At 40.6% G+C, this 19,465-nt stretch overlaps 1 protein-coding gene across 1 annotated transcript in view; it reads left to right on the top strand.

Moving 5' to 3' along the window:
- TCERG1L (transcription elongation regulator 1 like) overlaps positions 1–19,465 on the top strand; it is a 1,143,777-nt gene that overhangs the window by 464,210 nt on the left and 660,102 nt on the right. The window lies entirely within an intron of this gene.

The following is a 19,465-nucleotide window of genomic DNA, read 5'->3' on the forward strand; positions in this document are numbered from 1 at the left end:
AGATAATCCAACGAGGTATAGGCGTATCCCCAAAATCGAAGGCCAATGAGAAAGATTGTTTAATCAAAAAAGCAGAGTGGTATATTTTAAAATTAGGGAAACGCACACCCCCCTCTTCCTTGGGGCAAATAAGTTTGTTTAAGGCTATGCGGGAGCGTTTATTGTTCCATAAAAATTTAATACATAAAGAGTTTAATTGGGAGAAAAACGTGTTAGGGATTTTGACAGGGAGCATAGAAACCGTATAAAGAATATGAGGAGTGACCATCATCTTAATAGTATCTAGTCGACCCCACCATGACAAAAATAAGGGGGACCACACGAGGAGAAGGGATTTCAACTTATTCATTAGTGCGTTAAAGGTGAATTTAATAGTGTCCGCAATATTGGAGGCAAACCAAATGCCAAGGTATTTAATTTTGGAGGGACACCATGCAAAAGCTGTATCCGCAAACATGAATTGATAACAAATCGAATTTAAAGGAAGAACCTCCGTTTTGGTTAGATTGAGTTTGTACCCAGAAATGGAAGAGTAAAGATGGACTTCCTCTAAAAAGGGGGGAAGGGATTCACTGGGATTGGACATGTATACCAAGATATCATCCGCATATGCAGATATTTTAGTTTCAACAGAAGCAGAGACAAAACCTTTAATTTTGGGATTGGTTCGAATACGCTCAAGGAAGGGTTCCAAACACAGAATAAAAAGTAATGGGGAAAGAGGACAACCTTGTCTGGTGCCTCTGGATAGGGGAAAAAATTGAGAGAATTGGTTATTAACAAAAATACATGCCCTCGGACATGAGTATAATAATTTGATAAAGGAAATAAAATTAGGGCCAAAACCAAACCATTGTAAGGTATGAAACATATACTGCCAATTTATACGATCAAATGCTTTTTCAGCGTCCAGAGACAAAGCAGCCAGAGGATTTTTATAATTTTTACCATGGGATAAGATATTCATGAACATTCTAGCATTATCGGAAGCCAGTCTACCTTTGACAAAACCCACCTGGTCCGTCTTGATCAGAAGGGGTATGATAGAATCAAGTCGGGATGCAATAATCTTAGCGAAGATCTTGCAGTCGTAATTGATAAGGGAGATTGGGCGAAAATTTTTACATAAAGAATGATCCTTGTCAGGCTTAGGGATAATGACGATCAGGGCATCCATAAAGGAGCCAGATGCTTTCGCATCAGCAATGAAGGAATTAAACAGCTGCAGTAATTTAGGGGCAAACAAAGATTTGAAAGTACAATAAAACTCCACCGGTAATCCGTCCGGGCCGGGGGCTTTTGATTTCTTTAAAGCTTGAAGGGCGGTAATAATCTCTTGAAGGGTAATATCCGCCTCTAAGGCAGAAAACTCAGCATTCAGAGATGGGGGAGCAGGAAGTCCAGAAAAAAACTTATCAAGATTATGAGAGGAGGGGAATGTATCATCTGAGTAAAGAGATCGGTAGTAGTCATGGAAGACCGCTGCAATTTCTTCATCAGAGGACACCAGATTATTGGTGGATTCATCCAGGATAGGGCCAATGGTCTTACGTTCAGAGCGAATTTTTAAATAATTCGCTAGCATTTTACCTGCTTTATTTTGCCCCCCGTGAAATTTAGACTTAATTCTAAGTAAAACATTGCAGGCGTCAACAGTGGCAATTTTGTTAAGGTTGGTTTTGGCTGTAATTAAATTCCTAAGTGAATCAGCATTTTTGGAGTAAAAATAGTCATGCTCTAATTTTTTCAACTGTTGTAATTGGTCTTTATACTTTTTCACATTGGCCTTTTTCTTCCGGGACACAAAAGAAATAGTAAAAGCACGGAGCGCCGCTTTAAAAGCATCCCAGTTGTTAGATGTGGAAGTGTCTGATGGGTTGTTAAAGGTGAAAAATTCATTAATAAAGGAGGTGACTTCTTTAATATAAGTTGTATCAGAAAGTAGGTGAGTGTTAAACTTCCAGCGATTATATTTGGAGGAGGAGAGTGAAAGGTCGAACATAGCATAGACAGGGGCATGATCTGAGATAAAAATAGAGCCAATTTCAGATTTTTGGATACAAGGAAGAAGGGATTTGCTAACCAAGATGTAATCAATTCTGGATCGGGTTTGGTGTACATTAGAAAAGAACGTATATTCCAACAACTCAGGATTACAAGTTCTCCAGACATCATACATTGGGCGAGAGGCAATGGCCGATTGAAAGGATTTATGGGTCTTATCCGGTTGAAATTTGTACTTAGATAAGCGATCCGTGAAAGGATCCAACCATTGATTAAAATCGCCTGCTACAATAATATTGGGACAGTCAGCTGTGGAGAGGAGAATTTTGATATCATTCTAAAATTTTGGATCTGGTTTCACAGGGCCATAAATATTTAGCAAGATTAACGTTTTATTGTGTACAACAACCTTGGCCATTACCCATCGACCTGCGTCATCATTTTGAGAGGAAATAATTTGCACAGATAGAGTTTTGTGAAACAATATGGCAACCCCCCCCTTCTTGTCAACAGCAGGGGAGGAAACAACTTGGCCTACCCACTGCCTTTTTAATTTCAGTGATTCGACGTCATTGCAGTGAGTTTCTTGAAGAAAGGAAATTTGGGAATTAAGCTTAGATAAATGAGAAATTACCTTTTGTCTTTTAACCGGGTTTCCAAGACCACGAACGTTCCACGTAACAAAATTACACATACGCGAGGGTCAGGGGAATGTGATACACATGGTGTGGAAATACTTCGGAGACACAACGACACTGAAAGACAAAATTCGCATAAGGGTTACACAGGGGAACAACAAAACGTAAAACCACCTTATTAAGAAGAATCAGCAAGCCTCTGACAATGAAAAAAATAAAAAGAAGTCCAAAAGCACCATAATCATGAAGAAATGAAGGGAAAAGAGCACATAGGAAACATGGAAAAACCTGAAAGAAGAAGAGAGAGACGCACCGACCAGAGGAATACTGAAATAAGAAAGAGTGCGAAAGAGCAGGGAAGGGAAGGAAAGTGGGCAAAGGAAAAAAGCATAGGGAAGCAAAGGAGGAAAACAGGTCAAGGAAAGGATTCCAGGCCTGAAAGACATCGATAGAAAAGTAAAATTGGAGCGTGATGAGACCGGAGAGAAGACAGCGGTATAATTCACATGGGTATAATTGGAAGCAGGACATAACGTAGGAAAACATATAGCGGGAGCGAGATATGAGAAGGGGAAGAAAGAATTTGAACAGGAATAAACAGTAACAAAGAGGAAGAAACGTGATTAACAAACGTACAATAAGCAGTAAGCACTAAAACATATGGAAAGCTATGTATAAGAGGAATCTAAGGTAACCAGAAAAAAGCTATTAATATCTGTTAAGAGCACAATACTGAAGTAGCAAAAAAAAAAAAGAAGCGTTCAATGATTTGTGTCCATATTCCGAGAGGAGATGTTATTGAGAAACAGTTTCAGTTTTCCCGGGTCATCAAAGGATCTCGTCTGGCCGTCGTGGGTGATCTTGCAGATGGAGGGATGAAGTATACCATACTGGACGTTCAAGAGCCTCATTTGTGGACGCAGTGCAAGAAATTCTTTGCGACGAGCATTGGTCGCATTGGAGACATCTTGTGAGATAAAAATATTGTGTCCAGACCACGATAGGTTACGTTTGAGTTTAGCTGCTTTAAGAACAGTCATGAGTTCTGTGAACTCCAGAAACAACATAATAATACCACGAGGTTTGGTGGAATTCGGTTGAAGGCGACCTAAGCGGTGAGCTCTTTGTATATTCAAAGGTGTAGATGACTGAAGGCCCAAGAGGTCATGAAGGAATTTTCGAAGGAAAAGCAACATATCAGGACCCTCAATATTCTCTGGCAAGCCAAAAAGGCGGAGGTTGTTCCTTCGATTACGATTCTCCAAGTCCTCAGTATGAAGCTTCAATTTAAGAATCTCTTGTTCCAATAACGGAATTTTTGTGGTAACATCTTGAACGTCACTGACGCGTTGTTCTAACTCAGTCACCCTGCCTTCCATGACAATCCATCGGTCCTCGATTTGTTGCAATTTTTCGTTTGTGGCGGCCATAAAGGGCTGAAGACCACGCACTTCCTCAAGTATGTTATCCAAAACTGGGCTTTGCGATGAAAGAATAGGCGAGGGTGGGTCATTCTTCAGCCTTTTAGGCTTTGCGCCAGAAGAAGACGGTTTATTTGGAGGATGGGAGTCATTAGACATCTTGGCAACTTGACGAAATGCTTTTTTGGCGGGAAAAAGTACACGAAATTCTCTCATACGCTGTACGGTTTGACAAAGATACTCATAAAGCCACTACAGCATCACCTTAGAACAAAAAGAGAAAGATACACAAAGCTGCAATGCATCCAGCCTGTGGCTCTGAAGATACTGGAACATCTGGGGTTAATCACGGCTCCTCTGAAGAAAAGACAGAATTATAAAACCATCTCCGGGGAGAGAAACGATATAGAGCAAGCATGGCCAGGGGCTACTGGCGACTGTTGAACTTGGAGCAGACTCCCTCTCGAAGAGAAATAAAGCAGTAAAGCATCAAAGCATGACTTGATCCAGGAAATGCGTGCGCGGTGTTTCAGGAATAGAATGCCGGCGCCTCGATACAAAATGGCCGCCAACGGGCATTACCTCAGGAACTCAAACCGCCACGTCACCGAGGGATAGGAGTGTTAAAAACAGCCAACGAGGAGCAATTCAGAATCACGCCATGTTCCGCTGGTAAGATCTTCTGGAGACAGTGCCCGTAGCTCGCTGGGAAGCCTTCCACACAGCTACATAGCACCGCGTCCAAGCGGAGCTAACGGAGATCCGCCATCTTCCCTCGGCGTCCAAGCCACGCCCCATGACATCTTCTTTGACATCATTGATAACATCACTGTACTGGCGGGAACACAAGTTATAGTTTCCTTATGTCACGAGTTATGGTTACTTGTGATAACTCTAGCTATAACTGGTGAATTTAAGTGTTTTTTAGAGTTGAAAACTGAACATTTCACCTAACTATAAGGTTACTTCAACATTTGGTTTATACATATAGATATATGTGTGTGTGTGTATGTGTGTGTGTGTGTGTGTGTGTGTGTGTGTGTGGGTGCAAGTAATAGTTACCTTTGGGTGTGAGTCATACAAATAGCTCTAACTATAACTGCTAAGGTTTTTTGCGAGTAAAATCAGAACCTAACTATAATGTCCCTGTAGCCTTTCTTTTTTTAAGTGAATGTATATATACACACACACAAATACATGTATAAGAAGTGACTCGAACAGATCAACTCACTAAAGAACAGAAATCTATTTCCAAAATTCACCAAAGAACAACAATGTATTTCCACTACTCAGCAAAGAATAAAAATATATTTCTACGACACACCAAAGTAGAAAAATATATTTCTGCTACCTAAATCTCCGACCCCAAGGGATAAGAGCTAAGGTTTTTATAGATTTGTAAATGTGCTATTGTAAATTGGCACTTACATATTATCTCCCTGATGAACAATGCATATCTAGGATATAGATTTGTTCTTGACATGGTGGTTGCTTCTGGCTTGAGCATTGGATCCAAGGAGGATACATTTTTGTAATCCCCAAAACAGTATATAAGAAGATGAAGGATCACGAGAAAACAACAATCAGCTAGGGCAAAAATATGGATGCCAAAGGATACAACAAGTCACAAAGAAATGAAATATCCAAAAAATAAGTGACTTAAACACATGGACTTTAGTATATAATTAAATGGGATGGATGTTAAATTTCTTATTCTATAACTCCATGGGGTGGATGTTAAATGCCTTAATCTCCAACCCCTTGAGATAGATGTTACATTTCGTAATCTCCAATCCTGTGGGATACATATTAAGTTTCTTAATCTCCAACCTCATGGGACAGATGTTAAATGTGTTATAGGCAAATTTTTGTATATTAGGGCATAGGATGGTAAGGCTGATTTAAAGGTTTAGGGGTGGGTAGGAGTATAGGGAGTAAGCTTGTTTTTAGGCTTTTGGTGGGTGGGGGTAGAGGGTGGTAAGGGTGTTTTTAGGGCTTGGGATGGATAATGGCATTGGGTGGTATGGGTGTTTTTAGCATTTAGAATTGGGTTGAGGTATAGGGTGTTAAAAGATTTTTAGGGTTTATGGGTAAGTAGAGGTATTGAACGGTAAGGGTGTTTTTAGATTTGAGGGGTGGGTAAGGGTATTGGGAAATAAGGACATTTTTGGGGACTAGGGTCTTGGAGGGGTAGAGGGTGGTAAGAACATTTTTAGGGTTTAGGGTAGGTAGGGGTATAGGGTGATGTGGGTATTTTCAAGGGTTTTGGGGTGGGTAAAGATATAGGGTGGCAAGAGATTTTTAGTATTTCAAGGTGTGTAGGGGTATAGGGTGGTAAGGGTGTTCTTTAGGGTTTAGGGGTGGGTAGAGGTACTGGGTGGTAAGGTTGCTTTTAGGGTTTTGGGGTGGGTAGAGGTATAGGCTGGTAACGATAAAAAAGGGCGAATAAAAATAATTTGAAATAAAAGGGATGGGCATCTTTATAGGTGAGTGAGTGGGCACGTGAGTGAGTGATGTGATCAATGATGTAATATGTGTGGTCATAAGCAGTGCATTGTGGGTGCGTAAGTTATAGTTAGCTCAAGTAACTATAGCTTCTGAATTTCTATGGTTTTGTGCAAGTACAATCTGAGCCTAACTGTAACATTCCTGTAACCTCTAGTTTTTAAGTGAATTTGTAAGGTTTTTTAATTCTATGTCCTAACTCTAAGGTTTGAGAGTGAGTGTTTGAGTGAGTGCATGAGTGTCTCAATGGGTGTTTGTGGTGAGTGCATGAGTGTCTCAATGAGTGTATGAGTGGGAGTGGGAGTATCTAAATGGGCCTGGGAGTGGCTCCATAAGTGTCTCACTGGGTCTGAGTGGATGTGTGAGTCACTGAGTGGGTATGTGAGTCAGTGCGTGAGTCTCTGAGTGGGTCTGTCAATGGGTCCATGAGTGTCTAAGTTCATTAGTAATCAGTCCCTGGGTGGACCAGGTCCTTTGTGAATTTTCATAATAAAGGAGGGGGGCACATGCCCCCCACTCCTGGGGCTTATTAATGCCACAGGAACCACCATCTCCTCAGGGCTTGCTTACTAATAAAAAGGGCTCTTGGACCCCCGCTGCCCCGAGGTCTGCCACCTGCCCGGGGCTTTAATTTTGTTGACTGGGTGGTTGCACGGATCCCCTCAGCCCTGGGGACCACCACCTCCCCAGGGCTCTTCTTGCATTGAATGCGGGGGGCCGCACCAACCACCCCGCAGCCTTGGGGACCACTACTCCCAGGGGAGTGTGTCCCCCCACTGGAAGTCATACATGGCTCTGGTAACCGCCACCTCCAGGGACGGCTCCTGCTATGGCGGGGGTGCCCACTCCCAGGACATTGCTTTTTTTTGTGGATTGGCAGGAGATTTATTGGTCCCACCAAGCCACAGAAAACGCTTTGCTGTCAGCAAGAGAGAGCATTAAAAATGCTCTGGCTTGCTGGAAGCAGAGAAGAATTGTTTTCAGACAGAGGGAGCTGTCTATTCAGCAGCTTCCAATGTCTATAAGCAAGGCCGGCTCCCCCAGGAATTGGGGAGCCAACAGTGACAATAGGGGTCTTGAGGCTCCCCCCTTGGTCCCCAACAGATGTGAGTGGGTGCCCTGGGTGAAACCAGTGCACCCACAATAGAGACCGGGGAAAGGGGTCACTGAGACTGAAATCAGCCAGCGTACCACCATTTCAGAAAGGCCGGACCCCGGGGGATGGGGTGCCCAGGGCCAAAATTGGTCCTGGGAGAGGGGACGTGCCATCACCCTCCCGTATTACGTGTAGGTCAGGCCACGGGGGATGGGTCCCCAGGGTCTAAATCGTAAAATGTAGACTTTTGGAAACAATAAGCTTGAGGAAGATGATATTTTGGAGAAGAACATTTTTGAACTCCAATTGTATATTTAACTATTTTTAAAGCAAATATGTGTGTGATGATTCATACGTGAAGGATGTGTTGCTGATGCTACTTCCTTTGATGGATTTCTTAAACTATATTGATAATGTTTTCGAGATGTAAATATTTCCCTACACTACTCCCTTCAAGTATATTATTAGTCATATTAGATGATTGAAAAGCTAGTTGGAAAAGGCAAGATGGAAATCTGAAAACGGTTGGAAAATAAAAGAGTTGACAATTGTTGATAATAGTTGAAAGTTTTCAAATTGCATAACCAGGTTCCTCAAGCTGCTTCTAAACCCTTTTGCTTTTCAGACAGTTTTTTGGTAAACAGGACTAAACAATGCTCAGGTAATACCCATTTCTACCATGTTTGTTTGGTGGCTGTGCCCTCTAGCACCCCTGATGAGGCTCAGAAGACTGCTCTGGAAATCCTAAGACATATCCTTAGTGCTGATTGAGCACTGTGGTTCAATCCTATTTTTTTGCAAGTGTGTTTGGAAATTGGATTGTAAAATTCACAAATTGGTCCCTTTGCTCTAAAATGCAATGGGTGAACCCACTTTGGCCTCTTTTTCCAAATGTCCCCGGGAAGAGAGCTCCCACACTCTGAACTAATCCCACTAGGTAAAGATTTGCTCACACGTTCCCTTTGTGACATTTAGGAAGTGTTTTAAAGTGGATGGGGTGTGTGACATGAAGTGGTACAAATTAATGTGAAAGTGACAAAGCAAAACTCCTAGGTTAGGTCTCCGCAGGTCTAGTGATCCTCATCAGTCATCAGTCATAAGCAAGCCCTTTCTACATGTTTAACTTGGATGCCAAGCAGCCTATCAATTCCATAGGTCCTTTGCTACTGTATTTAGATTTTTGTCTTAAATGTGGGTCACAGAGTAATATTGATATAACACCTCATGCCACCTTCTTCCGTGTGTCTAGCAGCGTTCTAAGGGTCAGAGAGAAACGTCCTCATCATTTCTTGTGTTTTCAGTTCAAGACCACTCATGCACAGTTCACTTGGTGTGTCTTTAACCACTGGAGCCATCATAGCCCAATTCCCACTTTGGATTGGTCAACTGGGTGGGGCCAAAGACCAGGAAGGTAGTCTACTGCACTCTATTGCAGCCAGTCATGGAACACCTACTTAGGGGTAGAAATGGTATGGGTGAGTGTGGAGGCACCACTCCTGTAGCTTGTTTTCTTTAAGGGAAACCCCCTTCTCGTTCTTATAAGTATGGTCAAGCCAAACAAGCATCCCAAGCTATTTTAATAATACTGGTTCAAACTAGACATGTAAATGAACCACATATATCCTAGCATCCTTCCACAATAATTCTTCAGAGAGGTGGTGTAGAAAACTAGGTTATAACAGAAGACAGATGAAACACCTAAAAGAGAGCAACTGCCCAATATTCAGATTAAATTTATTAAGGTGGCTGTTCATTTGTTGAAATTGATGAAAATGAACACAGAGCACTGCATAAATATTAGGACAGACTCTTTGCTCACATCATAGCTAAGAGAAGATCACTAATCAATACACCATAATGTATGAAACAAGAGAGATTGTGAACAATGTACATTATGTAAAAGGAGAAAAGAGTGTGAAGTTTTACCTTGTATCGTGTTTTATACGATTCCAGATATTGGATTCAATTAACTCCCAAAACTAATTTGTATTAGAATCTGTGCCAGTGTACAGCATTAGAATCAGAATTATCTGGCTATGGAATGCAATCAACCTGAAGATTATACATATGGACGCTGCCCTTATTCTGGAAATATGCTTGCTCCCAATAATAAAATCTGCATAAACTACCCTGCATAGGAAAAAAATATGTAATTACCAATTTATTTTTTAGGCAAGCATAGAGAACACGTTTGACTGCACAGTTACTCAGACAACCATTTCAGAGAGAAGCAGACGTTTCTAGAAGTGTGAAAATGAATATATCAAGACTGTGGAGGAACCCAGCTGTTGTGGATGAATCAGAGAAATGTCTGTGCACAAGCGCACCATAACAACAGCACGCAAGGATTACATCTGCAGAAAAATAACTCATAATTTCAAGATTGTATCATCTTGGGGCTATAGAGATAAAGCTTTCCTCTGGTAATACAGATAATAAACGTAATCCTTAACAATATTAGCTGGCCTTACGTGTGTTTACTTTGACCAATGTGACATGCATACCAACCATACCTTACCATACCATAGTGTGATCCAAGTCTCTAGAATGGATCTCATTTTGTTCTTAAAACATGCTCCCTGTCATTATAGTATATTATTTATTTAAATCATTCTGTTTTGGAAATAGGGATCTGGTGACACATGGTCTTTTCAGCCTGACATCATTTGTGAATTCTGTTAACAAAGTTTCCCCCCCCACCTCACCCAATAAAAAGTGACACTTATACCAAGTCATAGCTTTTCTGTTACAACATCAACTTCCTTAATGATTCAGGCTTAAGTCCACTTAAAGTTTAGGTTCAGTTCCCTCTTAAGACCATCAAGTTAAAGCCTTTAGAGAAGCTCATCACCCTTCAGACGGATACTAAGCAGACTATTGATCTGGTAAAGGGACATAGACATTATAATCACTCTATGATAAATGACACAAAGTAGTAGATGTTCCTGTTCATACTAGGTCTCGGTGAAATTTGAACTACGCATGGAATATTTCAGAATTTTCCATTGTGCAAATGTGTTGAGATTTGATAAATTTCACTTTATGTTTGCTTATTAGAGACATATTTCAGCAGATGACTCACCAAAAGAAATGTTCTACTCACCTAGTCTCCTGCCTTTACCTTGTGTTGCTTTTACAAACAAGGTCTTGCATTAAAAAGCCACACAAGATACTGTCAAAACCACATCTCTTGCTGATAGCATATTTTGTTTACTTTCATTAAAGTTTCATGAAAGTTTACATACTTTTTTGGGGAAATGTATGCAATTTCACACATACCCTGTTTTAGTGCACTGATATTGTAAGCTCTTTCAGCAGTCTTTGACAGCCGTGTCCATTTGTAGATGGTGTGACACCTGACAGTGGTAGGAATTAGGGCCATGTCATCCCTAGAATTCAGAATTGAGACTGTGGCTTTGTCCGTGTGTCCATCAGACCCCTTCCCCCCCCACCTGCCTCAGTCTTTGTCTTGTGGCTTTCCACAAGGATGTTGTTTGAGCCTTACACTCTCCATTGTACCCTTTGGCTTCATTGGCACCTTTTTGGCATGTGTTTTATTGTTTTACATAAACAGATTGCATCCATCAACTGTGCAAGCTTATGCAAATTCTTAGGAGTAATCAACTAGTAGATTCAAATCAACTTACCCATATCCTCATAATTAAAGTCCAATATATCCTTGGTTACCAGCTGTCTGGCATGAATTGCTGTCCAGCAGTGTGACCAGTGTGGAGGTTTGGTTAGAAGATGCTTGCATCTTCAATTTTTAGAAAAAAACTGTTAAACAACATTCATTTCCACTTTTCCTTATTTTGTGACAAGTTCTCCTTTTTGGCTTGGGCTTTTACCAAAGCATGCACACATCCTGAATAATTTACTCAAGATTCAGTCAATATGGTTGCATAATGGGATGCAGGTTACAGCATACTTCCCAGGCAATGCTCTCCCAGGTTCCACCACAGTTTTATTTACTGCTTGTTGTGCTGAACATCTACTTCTTGGTAATGTACACTACAATTAGGGTATTTTAGGATATAGGCCTGCACTTTTAATTGAGTGCCGTTAGACCTACAAATCTGCACACTATCCTGGCACTCAGTGGCACTCCTTTTATGGTATGATGAATGAAGAAAATGGAAAACTAGATAAAGGAGCAGAACATTCATGCCTCTAGATGATTTAGCTAGAAGTCTGTTACGCAAGAGTCTCAGATCTGCCCCTAACTGCCTGATACATTCCCACCAAAGCATGGTGACACCCTCTCATTCTGGATGCAGCGGTCTGGCCCTCAGCCTTTGTTTCTGTGGGCCTGGGCTGTCCATGACCAGGTGCAGTGTGTCTAGCTAATTAACTGATGCAGATTTCCTCTTCCTTTTTCAGAAACTGGGCCAAGCACTGTTAATAGCTCTGTTGTGTTGGGAGGCCTTTGATCCTCCTGCTGGATAGCAGTGTAATTTACTTGACCCTGCGTGGGGGGGGTGAGGGTGGAAGGCTTGGAACCTGATAATGTGCTACAAAAATATGAACATTCTTAGGATGTAATAAAGTGTTTAGGTATGATGTCAGGGACAGTGTATCTACACTGGGTGTGCATGTTTACCCCTAGATTGATACCCCACTTGACCATGAAGGCCTAAGTATCATAAAACTGTTCTTTTTTTTGTTGGACTAATGATTCTTTGAACCCCGTTCTTACACTTTATTAATTCTACGGAACTAGTTACCAAACATCTAAACCATTGATTAAGAATATACTACAGCTGTGTCCTAAACCTCCCTCTTACACCCTTTGATCCTGGGAACCTTTGGTAAAATATTTAATGGATAAATTGGCGAAAGGGGCTGAAGTGTTTCAGGGTTAATATGTGATTTTTGGATTATTCTGCATTTTTATTCTTATCACTGCTTTGATAATGATTATTTGCAAAAACTTTCTGACCAATTGTATTTAATGTCAATTTTAACTTGGGCAGTTAGTCTTCTGGTAGGCATGTTGTTGCAAAATTAGTAAGGATTAGAAAAGAAAATTTAAGTAACAATAATATTGCAATGGGTTAAAGCTCTTTGATTTTAAACCACTGCGTACCTAGAAATAAACAGTCTTCACTCACTCTACTTTTGTTCAGTTGGCCATACTTCCTGTGAGTCTCTAACATGATAGTTCACTACCATATGAAGGATGGTGGTACTCTGTGGCCATGATACTGGTACAACAAAGACACACACAAATAAGAGCAGATCCGATCACAGCCTTGTCGAAATAGGTCATGGATATGTCATGCTATTTCATCTACTAGTTTGCTTACCTTCTCATTTCAGTTACCTTACTTTATTTCATCTATTGAAAACTGTATCTCCATATCTGAGTAAAAATTGAATACTTCAATGTTGCTTTTTCAAACCCAAATCCTTAACTCTTGCATTGGTGATCTCTAGTTTTAAATACAATATTTCAGCATTCAGAATTTTTAAGGAAGGCAAGGAAGATATTATTCTGTCTGTAGGAAATACACTTTTGCTGTGTGGTCACCTCAGTTTGCTTGGCTTTTTTTGGTCACTCTTTTTGTAAGTTTTATGTCTCTTATGTGCACTGTGACACTGTCATCTAAAGCTAAAGTCTGTATGCTCTGTCTGTAACACTCTACTGTAAAATTGGTTTCACTCAATTGGATTATTTAACTTTCTAGTAAGGCCATTGTGAGTTGATGCAGAAAATGGACAGTTGGCATTTAAGGTAAATATATTATATAGGCTGCAGTGTGTATTTTATGCCATCCACCTATATTAAACAACTGCATTGCTCCAGAAAGCTATTTCCCTGGGTAGTTTAAAATAGTATAGAAACAAATGGCAAGGAAAAATCCCTTTGTTACTTGGAAAATGTTACTTTTTTTTATATATATGTTAGATATGTCACCTCTAAAGTGTGCATTTTCCGTTAAATTTATAAATGTTAGAGCTTGGTAATTATCGAGAAAGATATGTCCCCACTGTGAACAATTACACAAAGTTGTTTGTCACAGTGGAGGCGAAATTATGTATTTCATGAAAAGGCCTAGTTATGAACAAAAGAACACTTTTTCCTATCATGGTTTGAGAAAGTGATTTTTACTTTGTGTTTAAAATCTTATTTAATGTTGAAAGTAGAATTTTGTGGGTTTCAGTAGACAGTAACTTAAGAAAAATGTGGATTTTGTGTTGTCTGAGGGTAAGCTGGTATAGAACTAGGGGGCACATTATCAAGCACGGCGTTAAAATTATCGCCGCTTTAGCGGCAGAAAACTGCCGCTAAAGCGGCGATAATGGGCTTGATAATATGCCGCAGATAATTCCCATAGAAGCCCATGTTGACACCAGAGCAATAATTTTAACGCCGTTTCTTGATAATATGCCCCTTGGTTGCTTCATAGCCCTGCTCCACCTACTGAATACTCATCCCTGTTTGACTGTTAATGACTCTCCATCTAGAGAATGACAGCTTGGCCTCTAGTAGCAGGAAGGAAAAGGTAGTGTTAACAGTAAACTTTTTGCAGATATTACACGTCTATGAAGGGATAGGAATGGTTGGCAACACAAGAACAGCTTTCACAAATCTGCCATGGACATCCTAAATGAGGCTGCAATGCTTACCAACAATTTATGGCCAGAGACACCCTAAACCTTCTGTTGTGTCTCCAACAGTATGGAAACCACTTCTAGCAATGACAAATCGATCGACACCTCATCTCTGTAGAGAAGTAGCTTGGAGGATGGAGTAGTCTACTGCAGCTTAAAGAAGGATAAGGATAAGGCAATTTGATTGAAGGAATCTGGGAAGCTTGCAGTAATCTGTGTGAGAAAGCTCTGAAAGGTGGGAATTCTACAGGAAAGCTGGCAGAATTAGGTGTTAAAATTATTAATTCCCTGCCTGGCTCAAAAGAGAAGACTAGCACCTCACCACCAGCTCCTCAAAACTTTCATGAGCCTGAGGAGAAACATCATGAACCAATAAGACTTTGGGCCTCATTTGGATCTTGGCAGAACTCACGACATCCGTCCATGGTGGTAGTTACAAGTATTCTGTCGAGCAGACGGAGTACAGCCACTTGTATTTAGATGTCGACATCAAAAGACCATCTACCGTTATGTAAGTGGCGCACCTCCGTCAATGCGGTGGACTCCACTGTTGGCTCACAGTATTCTATCACCATCAGGCTGGAGTGCTTGCACCAAACCTATTTAGATTTCCCCATTGTGAAGAAGTGAGTCCCTAATGGAGTGTAGACTGGTAAGTACTACTTATTAATATTGCACTACACATATATGTTATGTTTGCTTCAAAAATATATACAGGTAATGTGATATAACTCTTTTTTCAGATATAGCATAGCAGAGAAACAACATACACATACTACTGAATGTACACACCTAGACACCACTAGCACAACATCCCCAACCACTTTAACAAACAAATATTTTTTTAAGTGTCAATACAGGTTTATTCATTTTACCTTCATATGTTGTCAAATGAAAACTACTGCATTACACATAAGAATAAAATTGCATGTAAGAGCAATGTAAAAATACATGAGGCTAAAGCAAATGTTAACACACGATTCATAGTAAAAAAAAGGCTGGAAGTAGCTTACTTTAGATCCTGGAGACAATGGAGTTGATTAGCATCATAGTCAAGTCGAAGCTTCAGAGGAAGAACCTGGACAATGGAGTTCAAGATGGAAATGGAAGTGGAAAACAACCCAACTCGGTGTATGAGGTATCCCTGCCACAATTTTCTCGATGGAAAGGCACATCGTGATTGGCCGGGTGGTAATGTTGGCTGGACTCCCGCTGACAGCCACTTCTGCCTATGAAGCCGTCGATGCAAGTGAAAAATCCTGACGGAGGTAGCAACACTCGGACTATCTTTCATCCATAGAGCCACCAACATCTAGATAGAGAGTGTGGATCATTAAGTAGGCGGGTGGTGACAGCACCGATAAAGTGACAGCTGGACCAGATCTGCCAAGTTCTAATTCAGTCTCGTCACTGGAAGAAAGACGATCATTGATCTTCTGCCCACTGCAGTAACCTTTTGACAGAAAGAATTTCAAGGATTCAAGAACTTAGTGGTTGAATTCCTGTTACCTTCCACAGGGACATCAAAAGCAGATAGACCCCTGAATCCAAGAAGACCCAGGTGTGTACTGGACCCTGCATGAACACTAGCTGGAGACAGACATGTTTCCTAGAAGCCCGTCATAATGGCCTGAAAGTGCAGGAATGAGGTCGTATCCCAGCAACTGAAATTTGGGATTCCGTTGTTTTTTCTACCTCCATATGACTGGGTTAAGGTGCTAATGCCTCCCTAATGAGAACAATCCGTGGCAGGCAAGATATAGAGGCTTTACCCAGTCAATACACGTTTTTGCATGGAAAAAGGAATGTGATAGACCTTGCAGTAAAGGGATCCTGCTTATTGAATCCCTGACCATATATAGCTTCCAACCTGCTTTGCTGAAGACAAATGAGCACCATAAAAAGTGACTAAGATAAAATGTGAAACCTTGGACGGGGAACAGCGGCAAATGTACTCCATCAATAAAGCAACTTCTGCAGTATCTAGCTCTGAGCTTCTGATACCAAAACTTTAAGCATCAGCAGGAGCTCAACAATGATATGTATCTGATTTTAAGCAAGCCTCGCCGGCTTCAACTTTCTGCTTTGCCTCACTGAAGGACAATAATCTTTACTGCTTCAACCCTCTTAGTGCACTTGAACTTAACTCCATTATAGTCAGCCTGAAATCATATTGAGGTACCCATCAACCGTGAACTGTAAATTTCCGATTTGTGCTTTTTTTTAAAACATTTCCGGCCCTTTTTTTGCATTGTGGTAATCTATTTAGACTTTTCTAAATTGGTTTGGGAATTGTATTGTTTTGTTTCCTCCCAGTCCAAAATAATAACCAAGTTTCTGACAATAAAGACATGGTGGCAAAGCTGGAACTTATCAGAAGAAATATGAGGGGAATAGTCTGTGCAAACTATAATGTACATATAATTTCTGTCATTGTTAAGTCAACTCTCCCTCTTATTCTTATTCATGACATGGAATCAAGATTCTAACTGTCCCCGCGTAGGGAGAACAATAATGAGTATAATTATCGCTTGATTCATATTGTCCTACAGTCCTATTTAAGGGCTGTGCACTTTTGGACTGCTACGCCTAACCAGGCGATCAGTTAGGCATCCATAAGGTACTCAAGCAGTTCTAGGACCTTAAAGAGAAACATGTTCTGTATAAGGTAATGGAACTCCGAGATGACTTACTTAACCTTTTCCGGCTGGCGGCACATTATTCCTTCTAATATATGGTCACACAATCATCTTTCCACAAACCACATAAAACCTTTGTTCATAGCGCGTTCATATGAATGATAGAGTATGTTTGCATACATGAATAATAAAAATAGAGTCTCTAGTGCAAGATTAAACACATCAAAAAAGCTGTTTGATATCTGTTGCAAAAAAATATTAGAATACGTTTAATACAATTCAGTTTATTTAAAAATGTCGGTGCCTCACAATGTGTAGAAGCATACAGAAAGATATTTGATGGATATTGATCATTTGCTGCCGCAGCACTTTTCGCCCTAAATGGTATGGATATGTCTAGAGGTGGGTCCCATGTTCGCTGTGTCAGCGGATTCAAGCTACCTGGCTGAGGAGGGGTGTTACCCAGAAACTAGTCCCAGGATGCTTGTTTCTAGCCCAGGGAGGACCCAGCTTGGCAGTTTGGGCTGGACTGTTGCCATGAGGAGCGGGGCCAACACTGATTTGCATCTGGCTGGGTTCAAACTGGGGTTATATCAAAAGAACAATGGATTTAACCCAGATCTTTTGACTAGGGGTGAATGTGTGATTCATTCGGCATTCCTTCCATCATTTGTTGCCACTTTCTAAAAGAGGCATTTTCAAATTTGTAATGAAAAATATGAATTCACAATTAAAGAGGGTTTATTGTTACAAACACCAAACATGATACAGCTACCTGCTCTCAATTTGAAATTACCAGCTAGTTAATCTAATAAAGAATGCCCAATGTTATCCTATGGGAGGGGAAGGGCTCACAGTAGTGAGTGAAAGATGAATTTAGGGGGTTTTCACTACCTGGACATATGCAACTAAAATGTACATGTTCAGCTTTTCAATTACACAGCACCATTCCCTATGGGCTACCTAGGGCCTACTTTAGGGATAACTTACATGCAATAAAAAGGGAGTTTAAGGCTTGGTAAGGGGGATTAAATGCTGAGTCAACAAGGCAGTTTAATACTGAAGTCAGGCTGCAGTTGCAAGCCTGGAACATGTTTAAGGTGCCCCCTAAGTGCGCAACATGATAAGTGCTGCAGGCCCACTGATAGCATTTAATTTACAAGCTCTGGATATATGGTACACCACTCTACAAGGAACTTATATGTAATTTAAACATACCAATTAGGTATACGGCAACTAACCCCTGTTTAAAGGAGAGTGTGCAAGCAATTTAGCATTGGTTAACAGTGGTAAATTGCATTGAGTCCTATGGTCAACAGAAATCAATTCAGCAAAAAGTGGAGGGAAAAAAGGCAAAATGTTTAGGGGTAGCCCTGCAGAGAGGGCCAGGTCTAACAAACACAACATGAGGTAAATGATTATAGAACTGTTGGATTCATGAATAATGCCAATGTGAGGAGTCTGAGCAAGAAAAAGGATATAAGAATACACTCCTTCCCTTTAATATGTTAATAATAGTAATAACGACACCTCCTTGTTGCGTGCGAGCGGATACTGTGAACTGTCCCACATCACAGTAGAATACAAAAGTATGCAAAACAGGTACGTGACATGGCGCACCCATCCATCGCACTGCTGAATGCAGGAATTTTTCCTCACAATAAGTCATTCTTTATAAGTAATCAAATTTTTTCCAAGAGTAAACCAATGATTATTTCTATACTTCATTCCAAAATTAATCTGTGCTTTTTAATCACTTGCAGAGACAGCGTAGTTCCACTTTGATGCTTTATTTAACATTTTCAAATGCCACCTGCTGTCCACCCAGACTTTTAGCAGCAGCACGTGTACACAAAACATTAAAAAAGAAATGGCTCATAGTATTCCACCCAATGCATTTCGAGCCTGTAGGCTCTTCGTCAGGGGTTGCTGAAACAAATGGAAAAATAACTAAACCGACTGAACAATGCAAGTTTCACTTGATGCTGTAAAAACAAAATCATGTGACCATCGTCAGCCCCACCTCCCTCTCTATCCCAAATTTACTCATAAATCACCCATTCATGAGAACCAAAAAAGAATAAAAACCCTTCCCAGCAGTGCAATGACACCCTGATTCCAAAACCAAACATAATCCACTGCATCTTCACAAGTGTAACCAAACTCATGCTGAAAACTCATGAGAAAACTGCCGTGCAACACCCCTCCAAACTCTGACGCTATGCCTGGAAATAACGACCCCTTTGATTGAATGTGAGGAGAAAAAATGGCCAGATGGATATTTATCTGAGTTTACCACAGCAACAAATCCATAATACGTAGAGACATTTGCTATTTTGAATCTTAGCAAAACCACTCAACACTTGATTGATATTAGGAACAGGGCTAGGTTGGATACCCCATTTCCAATCTTTAGGATCTATTGAGCTAATAGCAGTTATTGATGAGTAGGGATGAAGTTACATTGTAAGTAACTCAGACGTTAGTGGAGTGACAATACCATTTGGCACAATGCATGTTTCTGAGCCGGTCTCTGGGTTCCAAGCT

Source organism: Triturus cristatus, chromosome 1_2 (assembly GCF_964204655.1).
Source record: "Triturus cristatus chromosome 1_2, aTriCri1.1, whole genome shotgun sequence".
Taxonomy (NCBI): Eukaryota; Metazoa; Chordata; class Amphibia; order Caudata; family Salamandridae; genus Triturus; species Triturus cristatus.